The following is a 17384-nucleotide window of genomic DNA, read 5'->3' on the forward strand; positions in this document are numbered from 1 at the left end:
GAGGGATAGCATTAGGAGAAATATCTAATGCAGATGGTGGGTTGATGGGTGCAGCAAACCACCATGACATGTGTATACTCATGTAACAAACCTGCACATTCTGCACATGTATCCCAGATCTTAAAGTATAGTTTTTTAAAATAGTCCCTTTTGCCATGTATGCTAACACATTCTGGAGTTTGTTTCAGAATGTTCTATGACAGGTTCCAGCAATTAGGGACTAGGGTGTGTACATCCTTGTGGGGCATTATTCTGCCTACCATAGACATGTAAACAAATACTAACAATAAAAACAACTGACATTTATTAAAAAATTACTGTATGCCTGATGCCCCTCTAAGAGTTTTACCAGAATTAACTCATTTAGTTCCTACAATATTTCTATGAAATAGAAACTATTACTACTTGGATTCATAACTGAGAAGGACGCTGAAGTACAAAGAGGTAAAATGACTTGTCTGAGGCCCCACAACTGGTCAATAGCAGAGCAAGAATCTTAACCCAGCAATCTAGCTCCAGAGCCTGTGCAACTGAAAAGAGGTCCTCTACCTAATAACCCTTGTCCTACAGTGTGGAGTCTCTCCTAATTAGGCTCCCGCCTTAGGTTCTGGCTGGCCCGCCCCCTCCCTCAGGTGTGGCTGTGCACCAGTGAGGGAGGTGGTCCCATGAGCTAGGCTTCAGAGCCAAGCTAGGCTTGGGGCTCCCACCAAGGACAGCCAGGAGCCCTTAAATTTTTGTGAATTCTGACATATTTGTTGTCTTTATGTCTAGCCATTGATTGAGAAAATATATACTGGCAAAAAGGCACATTAAATGTTGGCACTCATTTATTAATGTATCTCCTATTGATCAGTATATTCATACTTTTAAAATAAGACAAGATAGGTCTACAATCTCTTATCCACAATCTCAAACTTCACAAAGCACTGAAAACAGGATTTTTTTTGGTAACTTTGTCGCAAACTAATTTTTTGGGACAAAACCTGACCTGAACTAACATGAAGCTATTTATAGTATTTCTTTATCCCATTAGTAGTGAACATTTCCATATTTAACTGCAGAACTAGTCATGTGTTGGATTATAGGGTACTGCTCAGACTCTGCTGGGAATATTATTAATATACGGTATATGGTGTGTGTGTGTGTGTGTGTGTATGTGTGTGTGTGTGTGTATATATATATATATATATATATATATATCCTATTACCTTTCTAAAACTTGAACTATCTGACTTCCAAAACACATTTGGTCCCCAAGCTCTGAAATAAATACTTGTGGACCTGTAGGAGGTATATGTGTAAGATGTGTTATTTGTTTAGTCTATAATCAGTGCTTAATGTACACATGAATCTATTGACACCTTGCAGTAAGTTCCCTCATGGGCACAACAAGCTTCCTGGCCTACTTTGCAGTTTTACCTAGGGTCTTTTGTCCTAATTTAAAATGCCTGACTACCTAATCCAGGAACTACCTCATCTCCTAAAGGCTAGTTCCCCTCTGTTTAAAATAAATACTATATGACTCCAATGCATTTAAAGGAAACATTTCAATGTAATAAGAAGCTACCATGCTGCAACTACAGAGTAACATAGAATGGTTTATAATCACCATGTGGAATTATAGAGAAGAGTGGATCATGGAATGGCTTGTAATCACCATGTGGAATTACAGAGAAGAGTGGGTCACTGCAGATTACTTGTTACAGCATGCCTTAAACAGCGATAAAGAGTCGAATTCCCTGGCATAGAAGGCTCTGATCCTACGGAACTCTGATCCTATGGAGCATGGCAGAGAGAAGGAGCACCGGATGCTGGATTCTAATTCTGCTTCTGTCATCTCATGCTGAGTAATTGGTTCAGGGGTTGCTTTGCCATTCTAGGCCTCTATTTCTTCACTTATGAAAGGAAAGGAAATGGGTTTGATTAACTCTGCAATACCAGATCCTGTGATTCTAAGGAGCACCCTTTGGAGGGCAGATATGCATTCAGGAGCACAATCTAATAGCATTCCAGACCCTCATTTTTAACCCAAGTCAGCTGCCTGTAGAATGAAATGTATGTTTTACATAAAGTTTAAAATTTGTACCAACTAATACATATTCATTTATATACATGTTCTAACTCATAAATAACCAAAGGAATCAACAGTTTATCAAATGTTTATCTGAGGTCAGGGAGTGGACAGCTCCTTGCTTTTTCTGGGACTGTTGTTGAGAAGTCATCCCAGCTCAGAGTTGCCCCCAGTGACGAGCTCATTAATTCAGTACTTGCTATGCATTGAACACTGTGCTTGGGAGAGGAGAAGCAGCAGAGGTTTTGCATTTATTGGCTTGGGGTACTGAGTAGCTATGTAGATATTATAGAATAATAGCAGCTGCTGTCCCCCTAGGTCTGATAATGATGGAAGGAGTTGTTGATTGGCATGTAAGTTGATTCCCACCCCTTTTTGATGTATCACAAATAATTAAGCTATAATATTGACGGTAAGGGGCAGGGGATTATTCTGGAATCAGGTTTTGTTTGTTTTTAAATCAGATACTGATTTTAAACTGACCATCTGAATATAGAAAAGCATCTCATTATAATTGTCTCTACCTAAAGTAGTGGGCTTCACTCAGGGGTGGCAACACTAAACATCAGACCCAATTGGTCATGCACCTGGTAGCAAGCTCAGGGCCTCTCAGCAAGCTGGGGGTGGCTGGGTTGTGGCCTCCTTGGCACTGTCTGTGCCTGCCTAGAATGAGCAGAGGACATCAGCTGCCCCAGAACATGATTCATGGACAACACCAGTGCCCTCTGCACCTGCTCCACAGCTGCAGAGGAACAATCGGGCACTAGTTTCAGCCACATCTGGCCAACAGACCTCCCTATGAGATTTGCCCATTCAGAGAAGCAGATGGCAGGTGAGACAGCCTGAGTTTTTGAGGCACATGGCTCTCTTGGCTCTGAACCTTATGATGGCTGGCAAATGGGGACCTGGACGTGCTTTGGGGAGTGAGAACCTACTGAGCAGAAGAGCTGCCTGCCATGGCCCTCGCTAGGAGCCCTGGCTGCTGCCTCACCTACTCTCATCTTTCCCACGTTCTGATTTCCCAGGTAGATGGACAGCACTGCTGGCTCCTGGTACCAGACTTTTCTTGCTAAAATCCATTCCTGGGATCTGTGCTAGAATTACCCATGAAGGTCAGGGATTCAGTGGATTTGAGAAACTGGCACAGGGTACATCCAAAGCTTGCTGGTATGTTTGTTGAGAAACACTTTCAGTCCTCACTTCTAGGGCCTGGTTCCTTTCTGCTCCTTGGGGACCAGGCAGAGACAGCTCTCTGGTCTATGCTGTAAAGCTCCACTGTAGGCCTGGTTAATCCTCTACCTGTCACTATCACCCAAGACTGTTAACTTCCCTCTGTCTTCTTTTTTTTCCCTTGTTTCGGGCCCCCCTCCGCCCTCAGATACCCATGATTCTCTTTTTGTTCTCTTCTTTTTCTGCCCCACAGGTGAGGCATTTCCTGGAGGACTCAGTCATTTCCTGGGAGGTCTGGGTGATTTGAGATGTTCTTCATCTGAGGAAGATTTACATTTGAAAAGAGACCCAGGAAGAAGGGCACCGCTTACCTCTGAGGAATAAACCAAAACCAGTGACATTTCAGCCTCCAGAGATGGGCCAAAGAGAAATTACTTTCAGATTGGAGCTGCCATACCTTAAATCAAACCACAGAGACAGATCCTCCTTCTCTGCACATAGGCCTGTACTGGTTCATCTGCAAAGTGGGCTTGAAAAACTGGGAATGAAGCCCAGGCTCTTTACGCTCTGAGGCTGAACCTGGATTGCAGTGACTGGCGGAGGGCTTGGAGGGCAGGTGTCCTTGTGGACCTTTGCCCCCTTTTCTTTTCCAGACATTCTCCTCCACTGGTTCCCTCTGAGAGGAGTGTAGGAGTGCGTTTGCCTTCTGCCATGGCCACTGCAAACCTGGCTCCTTGCTCATGTCGGGCTGCAGTGCGGAGAGGGAGTGACACAGGGATGCCGCGCAGGAGGCTGTGGCAGGAGAAAGAAAGGCGATGGAAATGGTGATCAATAAACTCCATTCATCCCCTACCCTTGCCCACCGGCCCAGATGGTAAGTGGATAATCAAAGATAAACCCAAAAGGAGGAGGGGGTCTCCTCAGCTGCTTTTAAAGCTGAATCTGCCCCCTCCCCTTCCTCCCTTGTAACATAGACCCCTCTGGGTGATCCGCTTTGACTGGAGAGGGAACCATGGGCAATCCCGGGAGGCAGTGCGGCCACGCGGAACTCTCTTAACATGGCCGCATGCAGAGCAAGGAGGAGGACCTGAGGCCATCTGCCTTATCCTCCAGAAGCCCACTTGCTGTGTCTGTACCCAGCTTGTTACAGAAACGGCAGGTCATTTTCCTCACCCAGCATCCCACTGGGGCTGGAGCTGGAGGAGGAGCTGAGGGGAAGGGGCAGGCAGTGCCCTCCCACGGGCTGTCAGGAGCAAAACGCTGACTTCCTCGGGGTGTTTTTGGTGGTTTGTTTTCTACATGATTCTTCCCCCTCTATCAGCCATTTGTTTGTTAAAGGGAGTTACTTTCTGGGCTGGATTTATTGGATATATCTAGAATCTATTTTCTCCAAAGGTGTTATGGCAGATTCCCACTCTTATATTCTATCCTGGGGTGTAAAGAGGTCTGAAACGGTCAAGGAAATGGAAGAAATTTAAAACCTAAGAGAAAACTAAGCGGAATGATACAGGACAGCCAGGTTCTCCCTGAGTCAGATCATTCCCGCTACTGGTGCGGCTCCTTGGCAGAGAGAAGGATTTCTCAAATCCATTCCCCTCACAATCCTGCAGAAAACCTGACGAGCGAGGGTCTCTTATGGGTTAAAAAAGTTTTTTATTTTAATCTTCTCCATTTCCTTAATGTAACACATTCAGCCCATTTGTGAGAAATCCCAGCCATATATGTATCCAAGAGGCAAAGTCTAGATTTGTGGGATCCCACTCATTTATACAGTAAACACTTTTATATTTGGCCCTGGAGATATGACTTGATGACGTGATGATGGATTGGATATGAGGGACTTTTGTTCAGTCACCCCCATCGAATTGTGAACATCCCAAAAGTAGCAAAAAAACAAAAACAAAAAAACAAAAAAAACTTCAAATCTGTCCATTTATGTCTATCTTTACTGATATCATCTCCATCAAAGCCACCATTATCTCTTATTGGAGTTACAATATGGCCTCCTATTGTACATTAGTTAGTACATAGAAATCTTTCCATGGACTTCCATGGCATCTAAAATGAAATCTGAGCTCCCTGACATGACTCCTGTTTGGGCCCTTGTTTTTTTCCTATTGTCCTCTCATGTCACTAGTTGTGTTCCAGTTTCCTGGAAGACAATTTTTCCACAGACTGGGGGTGGGGAGGATAGTTTAGGGATGATTCAAGCACATTACATTTATTGTGCACATTATTTCTATTATTATTACATGGTAATAGATATAATATTACATTTGTAATAGAAATAATTGTACAATTCGCCATAATGTAGAATCATTGGGAACCCTGAACTTGTTTTCCTACAACTAGACAGTCCCATCTGGGGGTGATGGGAGATAGTGACAGATCATCAGTCATTAGATTCTCATAAGGAGTGTGTAACCTAGATCCCTCGCATGTGCAATGCACAATAGGATTCATGCTCCTATGAAAATCTAATGCCACCACCAATCTGACAGGAGGCAGAGCTCAGGCAGTAATGTGAGCAATGAGGAGTGGTTATAAATACAGATAAAGCTTCGCTCGTTTGCCCGCTGCTCACCTACTGCTGTTCAACCTGGTTCCTAACAGGCCATGGACCAGTACTAGTCCATGGGGTTGGGTTCCCCTGCCCTATTGCAGTGGTTTTCTTATTCTTTTTTTCTCAAATATCCTCTAATAGAATTTTGAAAAACTAATATATCCCTTATCTTAGTTCACTTTGTGCTGCTGTAACAGAATACCATAGACTGGGTAATTTATGAAGAACAGAAATGTATTCTCTCACAGCTCTGGAGGCTGGGAAGCCCAAGATCAAGGAACTAGCATCTGATGAATAGAAGGATGAATGTTGTGTCCTCACATGGCAGAAGAGTGAAAGAGAGCAAACGCCTCCCAAAAGCTTTTTATTATAGAAGCCATAATCTATCTATGAAGTCAGAGCCCTCAGGACCTGAACATCTCCCAAAAGGCAACACCTCCCAACACTGCCGCACTGAGGAGTAAGTTTCCAAAACATGAATTGTGGGGGCACATTCAGACCATAACACCCTGCAGCACATTTATAACTTAGTATTTAAATTCTTCATTTATAAGTTCAAATATTTGCAAAGGATGTAATTTTTTGTATTATTATTTTAAATGCTGACTTAAAAAATCACATCATCTTACATTTATCTAATTGAACTAAAATACTATTTTGGTGCCCATCATTCTTTAAAGTATATAGATGTGATCTTCCCTTACAGTTCCAAGTTTTACATCATTCTTATTTCTCTTTGAACTTGTATTTTTATTATATTTTCCCCACAGAATTTTATACTAGTATAAACTTCTTGGCAATAAAATATCAATATATTATAAATCTTGATAAATAATTGTTAAGAGGCAAATTTTTTCCAAAATATAGCTTGCAATGAGATAAATGAGGCTTCTTTTAAATTATTGATGAATCTATGGATTAACATTACTTTTGCTAGAATAAGACAGTTTCAGAAACAATTTTACTTCTACTTACTGTGTTTTAAAATATAATTGCTGAGATACTTTCCTCACATAAATATAGATATTTATGTATTTATGGAAGGTATGTATGGAAGGCAAATATGCATGTTTTAGAGATAATACTCAATTCTTTAAACTCTTTCTGATTTTCATTCCACAAATAACAAAGTTATTCTTTCATCATAAATTATTTTAATGTCTGAGAGCTGACAACTCCATTAAATCCTCCTTTAATGTTATTGAAAGCAAAGAGTTGAAACCCACCCAACTAATCAAATAATTTGGTACCCACTTACTAGAATCATCTGCTTTCTTAAATGCTGAGACATACACTTGAAAGTTTCTACCAAAATTTATCAAATTACTATCTTTTTTTAAAATTGTATAATTCCATTTACATAAATAACAAAAAAAGAAGGGAGAACTAATCCGTACTGGTACTGATGAGGATGGTGGTTCACCTTGGAGGGTGGGTACTGATTAGAAGGGGTCACCAGAAAGGCTTCAGAACTGTTGACCTTGTTCTGTTTTCTGACCTGGGTATTGTTACACAGGTGTGTTCAGGTTGTGGGAATTCATTATGCGTATGCTCGCAATCTGTGCACTTTTTTAAGCTTTTATTTCAAGTTCAGAAGTACATGTGCAGGTTTGTTACATAGGTAAACGTGTGTCACAAGAGTTTGTTGCACAGATTATTTTGTCACCCGGGTATTAAACCCAGTACCCATTAGTTATTTTTTCCAATCCTCTCCCTCCTCCTACCCTCTACCCTCTGATAAGCCTCAGTGTGTGTTGTTCCCCTCTTTGTGTCCATGTGGTCCCATCATTTAGCTCCCACTTATAACTGAGAACATGTGGTATTTGGTTTTTTGTTCCTGCATTAGTTTGCTATGGATAATGGCCTCCAGCTCATTCATGTCCCTGCAAAGGATATGATCTCATTCTCTTTTACGATTGCATAGTATTCTGTGGTGTATATGTACCACAGTTTCTTTATCCAGTCTATCATTAATGGAATCTATCATTAGGTTGATTCCATGTTTTTGCTATTGTGAACAGTGCTGCAATGAACACACGTGTGCATGAGTCTTTATAATAGAACGATTTGTATTCATTTGGGTATATACCCAGTAATGGGATTCCTGGGTCAAATGGTGTTTCTGTCTTTAGGTCTTTCAGGAATCTCCACACTGACTTCCACAATGGTTGAACTAATTTACATTCCCACCAACAGTGTATAAGCATTCCTTTTTCTCCACAACCTCACCAGCACCTGTTATTTTTTGACTTTTTCATAATAGTCATTCTCACTGGTGTGAGATGGTATCTAATTGTCATTTTGACTTCCATTTCTCTAATGATTAGTGACGTTGAGCTTTTATTCTTATGATCGTTTGCCACAGGTATGAAATGACTGTCATTTGTACAGTCTAGTCATTCACTGAGGTATACCTTGTTTAACCTGATACACACTTAAAGGATTGGGAAAACCAAATTATTGCTTATTTCACTAGACCTTTTCTAATATTTATATTTCTTATTAAATGCCTTCGTATTATCACATGTTTTAAATATTTTTAATTCAACTTACGAGATACACGTTTACCTCATTGATTAATGGAAAATGTCTGCCATATAAAAGGTCCTCATTGTCAAACCAGTTGGCCAAATCAGGCTTACTTTTTGTCACACATATCTGGCTTCGTTTATTAATCCAAATAAATGTGTTGAGACATACCTCCGTAACAGTCACCTCTACAGATAGACAGGTAACACTCCCAGCCTTACCATTGAAAAATATCCTGCCCCTGTTATTCCTTTTCAGAGTCACAGGGATCTCCCTCAGCAGGAAATGTTTCTTCAGCAATATGTGGATTATGGAAAATTCAAGGTCTTTTAAAAAAAATAGTGTACTCTATGCAGCCATAAAAAAAGGAATGAGATTATGTGCTTTACAGGAGCATGGATGGAACTGGCGGCCATTATCCTTAGCAAACTAACCCAGGAACAGAAAACCAAATACTGCATGTTCTCACTTATAAGTGGGAGCTAATGATGAGAACACATGGACACAAAAAGGGGAACAACAGACACTGGGGCTTTTCACAGGAGGAGGGAGAGGATCAGAAAAAAATAACTAATGGGTACTAGGCTTAGTACCTGGGTGATGAAATAATCTGTACAACAAGCCCCTATGACATGAGTTAACCCATGTAGCAAACCTGTACATGTCCCTGAACTTAAAATAAAAGTTAAAAAAAAAAAAAAAGAGGCCCGGCTGAGGCAGACAGATCACTTGAGCCCTGGAGTTAGAGACCAGTCTGGGCAACATGGAGAAACCCCATCTCTACAAAAAATACAAAATTTAGCCAGGCGTGGTGGTGCACACCTGTAATCCCAGCTACTCAGGAGGCTGAGGTGGGAGAATTACTCGAGCCTGAGAGACTGAGGCTGCTGTGAGCTGAGATCGCACCACTGCACTCCCGCCTGAGCAACAGAGTAAGACCCTGTCAAAACAAACAAACAAACAAAGAATTGTGTATTTCTACTAGTCCCTTTGTTTGGAGTCACAGTCTTTTTGACATCCTGGGCATGTACTGTGGTATGCTTTGAGATAGGTGAGAGATACTTGCTTTTCTCTAGTGAAGTAGAAGGGAGACTATTAAAGGGAACACGGAAGACAGAAACAGTCTTGTTTTCAGGTCACCTCTACTCAGTTTAGAAGGAGTACATATGAAAGCTGATGAACTGGAAATAGAGTCCCTTAAATCTAAGCATGCCTGTGTATCTCTTGGAAAGTCTTCATGGACCTCCAGATTTGAAGACCAGGGCCCTGTTGCTTTCCAGAGTGGTCTACCTTGGGCTGCAGACTGAGCCAAAGTCCTCCCCTACAATAGATCCAGACAGCTTGGGATGATGAGGAACCACCAGAGGTTGCCCCCATCCATCCTGCTCTGGACCTGCCTTTCTTCTCACCATGTCCAGAATACGAGCAGTGGCCACAGGAGGGGGACTGCTGTGGGACCAGTTACTGCTGGATACTCTGGGTTTAGGAGCAGTCATTCTGTTCACTGAGGTGGCTCCATCTTCTTGGAATGGGTAAAATGGGGAAAGTGTTGACCTCCTGGCATCTGTATTTTCAGCTCAATATCAACCCAAGGGACTTGCTAATTTTACATTCAATGACTAAGTCAAAATGAGTCAAAGCAGTTGGTTTCAGTAAATGAAAACTTTGCCCAGAAACTAAGTCAAAGTAGGATACAAAATAGAAATGAGATTTTTCATTTATTTATCCATTGGCTTGTTAACACTACAGTTTCAATATGCCAGACATTTTGCATAATTATACTTAATCCTCTCAATAACCCTGCAAGGAAACTATTATTGCTTCTGTTTTATAGCTGAGGAAACAGAGGCTCAACGAGGATGGTTATCTTGCCCTGTGTCTCATGGCTAGCCAAGGGCAGGCTCAGACCCACAAAGCCTTGCAGGCTCCACCAGGCTCTGCTGCCCCTGCATCCTTTGCCCACCATGGCCACCACACACAGGCAATGCAGCTGCATCAATAATAAGCAGTTCATGCATCTTTCTTTTTGGCGTTCCATGCCAATTATTTAGACTTATGAGTCATGTCCCAATTAACTATAGAAATTGAATAGCATGGAGAAATTCAAATCGCGTGTAATCCCCAAATCTCATTTTGGCCAACAATCTCAGCTTCCTATTCCATAAGGACTTTTAAAAGAGTTTCTACAAGTGACAGTATTTGACAGATTCTATTTTCACCACCTTGCTTTTCCATCCCTACCTTGGGTAGAGATAGTAGCTTGCAGAAGGGGTATTTGAAAGTTAAACAGCAGGAAGAAAGAGAGAGGAGACTCCAAGGATTTGAATTACATCTGTATAAGATGTAAGATGGCTACTGTGATGTTAGTCCTCACTTTGTTAACTTTAGGTTAGCACCAATTTTAAGTTGTCTCCTTAGTTAAAAATGTATAATCAAATGCATTGATGGGCCGGGCACAGTGGCTTATGCCTGTAATACCAGCACTTTGGGAGGCCGAGACGGGTGGATCACGAGGTCAAGAGATTGAGACTATCCTGGCCAACATGGTGAAACCCCATCTCTAATAAAAATACAAAAATTAACTGCGCATGGCGGTGCACCTATAGTCCCAGCTACTCAGGAGGCTGAGGCAGGAGAATCGCTTGAACCTGGGAGGTGGAGGTTGCAATGAGCTGAGATCGCGCCACTGCACTCCTGCCTGGCAACAGAGCGAGACTCTATCTCAAAAAAAAATGCATTGATGATAGCCATGAGGCCCAAATCAAACTGCTGAGCATTAACTGAGTTCCAGTTCACAGACAGAGACTGCAGCAGACACCTCTGGTACCCACCTTCTCCCTCCCCATCGTTCCCCCTCAATCCACCTCTGACTTTAGCTGTAGCTGCAGCAGACAGCTCCAAGTAAATGCCAGACTCACCTTGTTCTGTCATTGTCCATCTCAAATCAAGGTCTCATGAGCCTTTCTGCAAGCCAGTAATGAGCAGGGTTCTCTGATGCCAGGGAGTACTCTGTCCACACAAGTGCACAGCCCCAAAGTCGGGGGTTGCTGTATGCTAACGCCCCTGGGGCAACACACAACCAATAGGAAGGGTGTCAGTGCAGAAATGCACCAAACTTCCATACTTCAGAGGGACAATTCTGGGACGTATTTGTATACTTTTCTGTGTCCTGGTATAATGAAGACCCTATTGCCCATAGTGTGACCTCAATAACACACTCATATATTTTCCTCCTTCCCTGTCTTAATCTGTTTTCTCACTCCTTCTGAGACCACCTACCAGATACACAATCCGCTTCCAAGACCCTTAAACTTTGTTTTTGAAAGAATCCAAACTAAGACCTGGAATTACCAGATATTATATACAAATGGGCCATTCTCCATGGATGCAGCTAAACAAGACAAAAATTAAATAGCAATGCAGATCATTCCAATAAGGCAGTAATTCCAGATTTACAAGTGGGTAAGTCATCAGAGAGAGGGACACGTGCCCCAGTGGATGTGTATAAGAGGCTTTAAGGGGGCTTTTCAAACCACACTCTGAAAATTCCAGTATATCTTTGTGAGGGGTTGCAGAATTCCCTCCCTCTGAAAGAATCACGGCCTCACCAAGTCACTGTCTTGTCACCAACGCTGACGAAATATGTTGTGTGGGGCACAAAAAGAAGGTTGCTGCAATGACAGCTTTTTAAAGACATCATTTTTTAGATGCAATTTGGTGCTTTACTCAATAGTCTTAGCTATTTTTAATTGTGGTTTAATTTAACTCTGGCCTTTTTGTCCCCATGCTTGGCTTGTTGGAGCTAAATAAAGAGAAAGCCTAAGCGTTTCTTTCTAGCATTTGTGTTGAACTTGAAAAGTCCTTATCACTCCTCCAGGCCCCCTCTTGCTTTCTAAATGAATCAGAAGATACACATGTCATAGAATTGCACCTCTGCTCTGACAGCATAAGACTCATGACCTGCTTTTCCATTTTGTCTTTTAAAGAAAAGCAAAACTCTCTTTTCCCAGCAAATTTCTAGTAAGAATTTGCCAACTAAGTGTAACTTGGAATTTGCATATAATTCCTTTAGCAACACTCTGGATCCCTGTGAAATTTAAAACTACACAAGAGAGTTCCACATAAGAAAAAAAAAAACTTGCAGAGAATACTATCTTTACTTAGAATAAAACACTGGACACAACAAATTTAAATAAGGCCTTTTGGCATATAGATTTAAACTGGCTTTATGGTAGCCATACATTTCTAAGCATTTTAGTTGCAAGCTCGTGGTTATAGAGAATGCTTAAGCCAGTAATAGTAAAACCCAACACACATGGATGGACCACTGCAGACAACGTTAGTTGGTCAAAGCGCCCTTTCTCACTGGATCTGAATGCAGTGTCTGTATTCTTCTCAACGCAGCAGTCTGGTTGATCAATGTTCTTCAAACTACCGGAAAAAAACTCAGAGAAGAGAAATATAAAATAATATTAAGGCTACAACCATGAAAAAAACAAAGTCTTTGCCCATGTGGAGCTAGTTTCCAGTGGGGGAAACACCAAATAAATTGATAAACACATGCATATTTAATATTTGGAGCAGAGTTATCTAATGACATTCTTGTTCTCTGTATCTCTCCCAAATTAACAGAATAATGATTTTTATCAGGGCACATGGCCTCCCAGCTAAAAGACCACATTTTCCAGCTTCTCCCATAGCTACCCATGGCATAGAAATAAATTCTGATTAATGAGATGTAAGCAGATATACTTTGTAAAAGTATAACCTTTTGGAACTTCCTCCAGCAAGTTTTTTCTAAAAAAAAAAATAAGAGGTGGCAAACTCTTCTTTTTTTCCATCCTACTGCTGGGAAACTGGATTTTATGGCTAGAGAGACCCAGTAGTTGCCTTGAACATAGAGGATGAGCACCACATTCTATACTCTGTGTTTGAGAATCTGGAAGAATCTTTAGTTCTCAATAACCATGGAGGCACTCTACTGGCCCAGGGCTGTCCAACTCCATGCATTTTTTTAAATTAAGAAATAAAAGCATTTCTACCTTATTTAAGCTACTACTTTTCAAGTTTCTGTTATAACTTAACCTAATTTTAATGGATAATTTAAAAATACATATACATACCATGCATAATATTGAACTGGACACATAAGGGTGAAAAAGATGTCCAAGAGTGGATATCAATTGATTATAGAAGAGAAGCAGGCTTCAGTGTTTCAAGTGGAACAAACAATTGTAGATTTAGATTTTGAAATTTGGCAGGAGTAAAAGCACATCTTTTCTTTTGTGTTTTTTTCAATTTTTTGTGGTTGTAGATTGTATTTATGGGTAGCGTCATTTCTGAAAGTTGCAGTGTTTGCACTGAGTAAATTAATGAATGGGTAAGCTGCTATATTAAATTGAGGTATTGTTTTATGTTTTAAAACAGTTTACAGAGCTATAAATTTCCCATTTGCATTGGGTAGTCCAAGGAAACATGTTTCATCTGCATTCTAGCCCTCTTTGTCTTCTTTCATCAAAGCATCAGCACCATTGAAATGCCAGTGCTGCAATCCTATTCTCTTGTTTTTAAAGCACCAAAGCCAACCTGATTTGCATATTAGTTGGCATAAATTTGAATATTAATTTCAATAGGCATTGTCTCTAAATCCAGAAAATAAACACAGCCTGCTGCAATTATCCAGATAACTGGTATTTAGGGCTTATGAGTGCCTAAAAGTTTTAAACCTTCTACATTTATACTCAGATTATTCTTACAGATACTCACACAAACTCACTCGCACAGTGGTCAAATTACAGGTTGTGAACTTTATAATGAACTTATTCTCTTCATTTATTTCCAGGTTTCCAGATGTCAAAGTTTCTGGTTTGGAAGATCTGATGATCCAATTTCAGGAATATATTGGTCAGAACCACTTTTTTTTAAAGCTACAAATGACAAAAAACTAACTTAAAACTGCTTTAAGCTAAACTGAATTTATTGGCTCGCTCAACTGGAAAGTCTCAGGGTTGTCTGCCTTTGGGCACAACTGGTCTCAGGTGCTCAAATGATTTCTCTCTCTCTACCTTTCTGCTCTGCCTGGCTCCTCTGGCTTCATTCTCAAGCAGATTTTCTCTACATATGGTAGCTAAGATATCCCTGCCAGTCCCAGTCTCAAGCCTATATTTTTCCTGCACCTTAGGATTTCAGAAGAATAAAGACACTCTTCTCTAGATCGATCCCCAGGAGAAAACCAAATTGTTTCTAGCCAACCTCAATCTAGTGCCCAGCCTATATGACTGACAGCCTTGCCAGAATCACATGCAGTGAGGAATTGTTCCCAAAATGAAACAATGGGAGTGGTCAAAAAATAAAAAATACGTAATGAAGGAAAGCATAGTCATTCATTGGCTTTTACTGAAATGAGAATGAGATCAACTTTTCACTGGGCTAGAAAATCTGTGTCCCTTCTTAGTAAGTTCAGGCTTCTACTGTGGGAAAACCATTAGGGAAATGGTGTATACCAGTGCTTCTCAAATCTTCATGTGCAAACAAATCACCTGGAGTTTTGAAAAATGCGTATTTCTGATTCAGTAAGTTTGAGGTAGGGCTCAAGATTCTGTAAGTAGCATAAGTTTCCAGGTCATGCTGATTCTTCTGGTTCATGGGCCACACTTTGAGTGGCAAAGGTGAACCTTGATCACTACTGAAATTCTGTCTGACCCCAAGAGCACAGCTCCCTTTCTTCAGAATTGTTTCACCATCTTCACTTTGCCAGAGCCCATGGATAAAGCTGTCTTTACTACCACCATCTGAGGGTTAACATGGCTAAGGTCCCTGCCTTTTTTAACCTCCTGGAGCAGTTTTACTGGCTTCTGCTTTGGGTATAAAAGAATCCCTAGTGGGCAAGAGCCTTCTCTGTGACTGGCACCTGTCGAAGCTGATACACTGTGCTGAGCAATTAGGCCTCGTGGCTGTTTGACTGCCTTTCAGTTTGCATTCTCCTAAATAATGGAGAGTTTAGAAAAACTGTACTACTGATAGTGCTACTTTCTGGACATACAAAATTACTTTTTGCATAATTTACACCAAATTCATAAGTCTTCCTCAGCATCTGGATGTTCCTGCTCATTTAGCATGCAGGTGTGTAAAAGATGTATCAGACCTTCACTGGGATGCTCTCCAGACATCATACCCATCAGCGGCATCCTGAACAATGAGAATTTCATCTAGGCTTTCACACAGGGACATGAGAACGTGAACAAGTGGAACAAAGCATTATTTGGCTGAACGTTACACTTCTGTGCCTCCTTCGCTGCTTTTTTACAAGCAAAACCTGACTTCCTCCCCTACCACCACCCCACAACTGAGCCCACATCCAACTTTCTGCTTGTTACCTCTGTGAAGGAGCAAAGGGTGAAGAAACCACCTAGCAGGACTGAGGAAAATCACATCATGTACTTTTCTCCAACATCTTTAATAGGCGAATGACAATGAACTTCAAGGATGGTCTTAATGGGGGAAGAGAATTCTCGAATGGTACATGTGGAAGCAGAGAGGCAATCCTACCCTGACCTGGGAGATCTCAGGAGTTTATGGGTTGACTGTATGTAGAAGAGTATATGTAAATTTTATTTGGAGAAACCGTCTCCTTCTTCTCTGCTTTTCTGCCTCTCTGAGTCACTGCCCAAGAAGCAGCCATGCTGAGGAAGAAAGCGGGACATGTGGAGTTCGGGCACCACCAGCTGACTCCCTCACTGCACCCCACTCCCAGCCCTCCAGTTAAGAGCTGCATGCACCATGCTCTCACAAATATCTGTCCCGGAGTCATAGCTCACTACACAGTGCCTAAGAAGATGAAAATGTCAGGCTAGTCAAGTGCTCGATTGTAGCCACTTGCTTGAGGTACAAGATTCAATTTCCTTTACGCAAAATAAGCCATTCTTGGGAATCAAAAATTCATACCACATTTTGTGTAAATCTGATGGGAAATTTTGTCTGGGGAAATTCTTGCAACTTAAGATATGCAAATTCACTATTTGATTGTAATGCCAACCCATGATCCAGTGCTACTACCCTTCCTCTCATAAGATGAGAAGCTATAAACACCAGTATATTAAAAATGTATTCACCAAAGTAAAATTAGTGCTCAACAGACTCTTATTTTTCTAGAATTTTATTTCTCAGATGGATTGGTATAATTTTTAATGGTACGTATTGCCAGCCTATAATAAATATGTAAGCCCATCAAAACCTGATAGAAAACTCCATTAGATAATACACTGGGAACTGGGGATTAATTCTATACTAGCCCCAGGGGATGCCCCTCGTGACCTAATAGAATGTTTCCAATTCTAATTTATCTGGTTCTGTGAAATCAATTTTTCTACAAACTATAACCAGTACATGAGTGTTTTGCAAAAACTAATCGTATTGGCATAATAAGCATGTCAAGTTACGGTGAAATGGACATTCTGTTGTTCTTTTATTGAAACTAATGGGCTAGCATTAGAAGGAATAAAATACTGAAAATGATAACAGTTTATGGCTTTGTTTTTTTAGCTTTTTAAATTTGATGGTACAGCATATTGGCTCTCAATCTCCTTTTATGAGTATTTGAGTTTGACCCTGTTAAAAATGACAAAGAAATTGCTAGGAAAAAACATTTTCTCACTATCTTACCCTCAGCAGTGCAGTCAAGAAATAGCCATGCTATGGCATCTTCATCTGCAAGGTTCATATGTCAGCAGCTGCTGCTGGGAAGGTTCAATGAGGGAAAAGAGTTACGAGGATAAGTCTTCTGCTTTGTAATATTGACAAATTAGCCGATCTCAGCTCTTCGTCTCAAAAATACTTCTACCCAAGGAGAATCAGATGAAATTGAAGTTGGTCATGCCAACCCAGGATGACCTTGAAGGAAATAGATCTCTCTGTTTACCAGGCAAAAGAGATTACAGTGGACTCATCAATCGGGAGGCCACCAGAGTCATAGATTTACCTTACTCATTTGAACTTCCCAGGCATTGGAAGCTAAATCCTGATTGTTAATTATGATTGTTGTCATTATTTAAT

General features: G+C 40.9%; 1 long non-coding RNA gene across 1 annotated transcript; it reads left to right on the forward strand.

Moving 5' to 3' along the window:
* The first annotated feature begins 4298 nt into the window (after positions 1–4298).
* LOC108529010 (uncharacterized) lies at positions 4299–16817 on the forward strand. Its single transcript, XR_001885373.1, has 3 exons — positions 4299–4400; positions 6053–6264; positions 14176–16817. It is a non-coding gene; the product is annotated as an uncharacterized LOC108529010 (long non-coding RNA).
* The last annotated feature ends 567 nt before the right edge of the window (positions 16818–17384 follow it).

This window comes from Rhinopithecus bieti, unplaced genomic scaffold, assembly GCF_001698545.2.
Source record: "Rhinopithecus bieti isolate Rb0 unplaced genomic scaffold, ASM169854v2 scaffold_3878, whole genome shotgun sequence".
Taxonomy (NCBI): domain Eukaryota; kingdom Metazoa; phylum Chordata; class Mammalia; order Primates; family Cercopithecidae; genus Rhinopithecus; species Rhinopithecus bieti.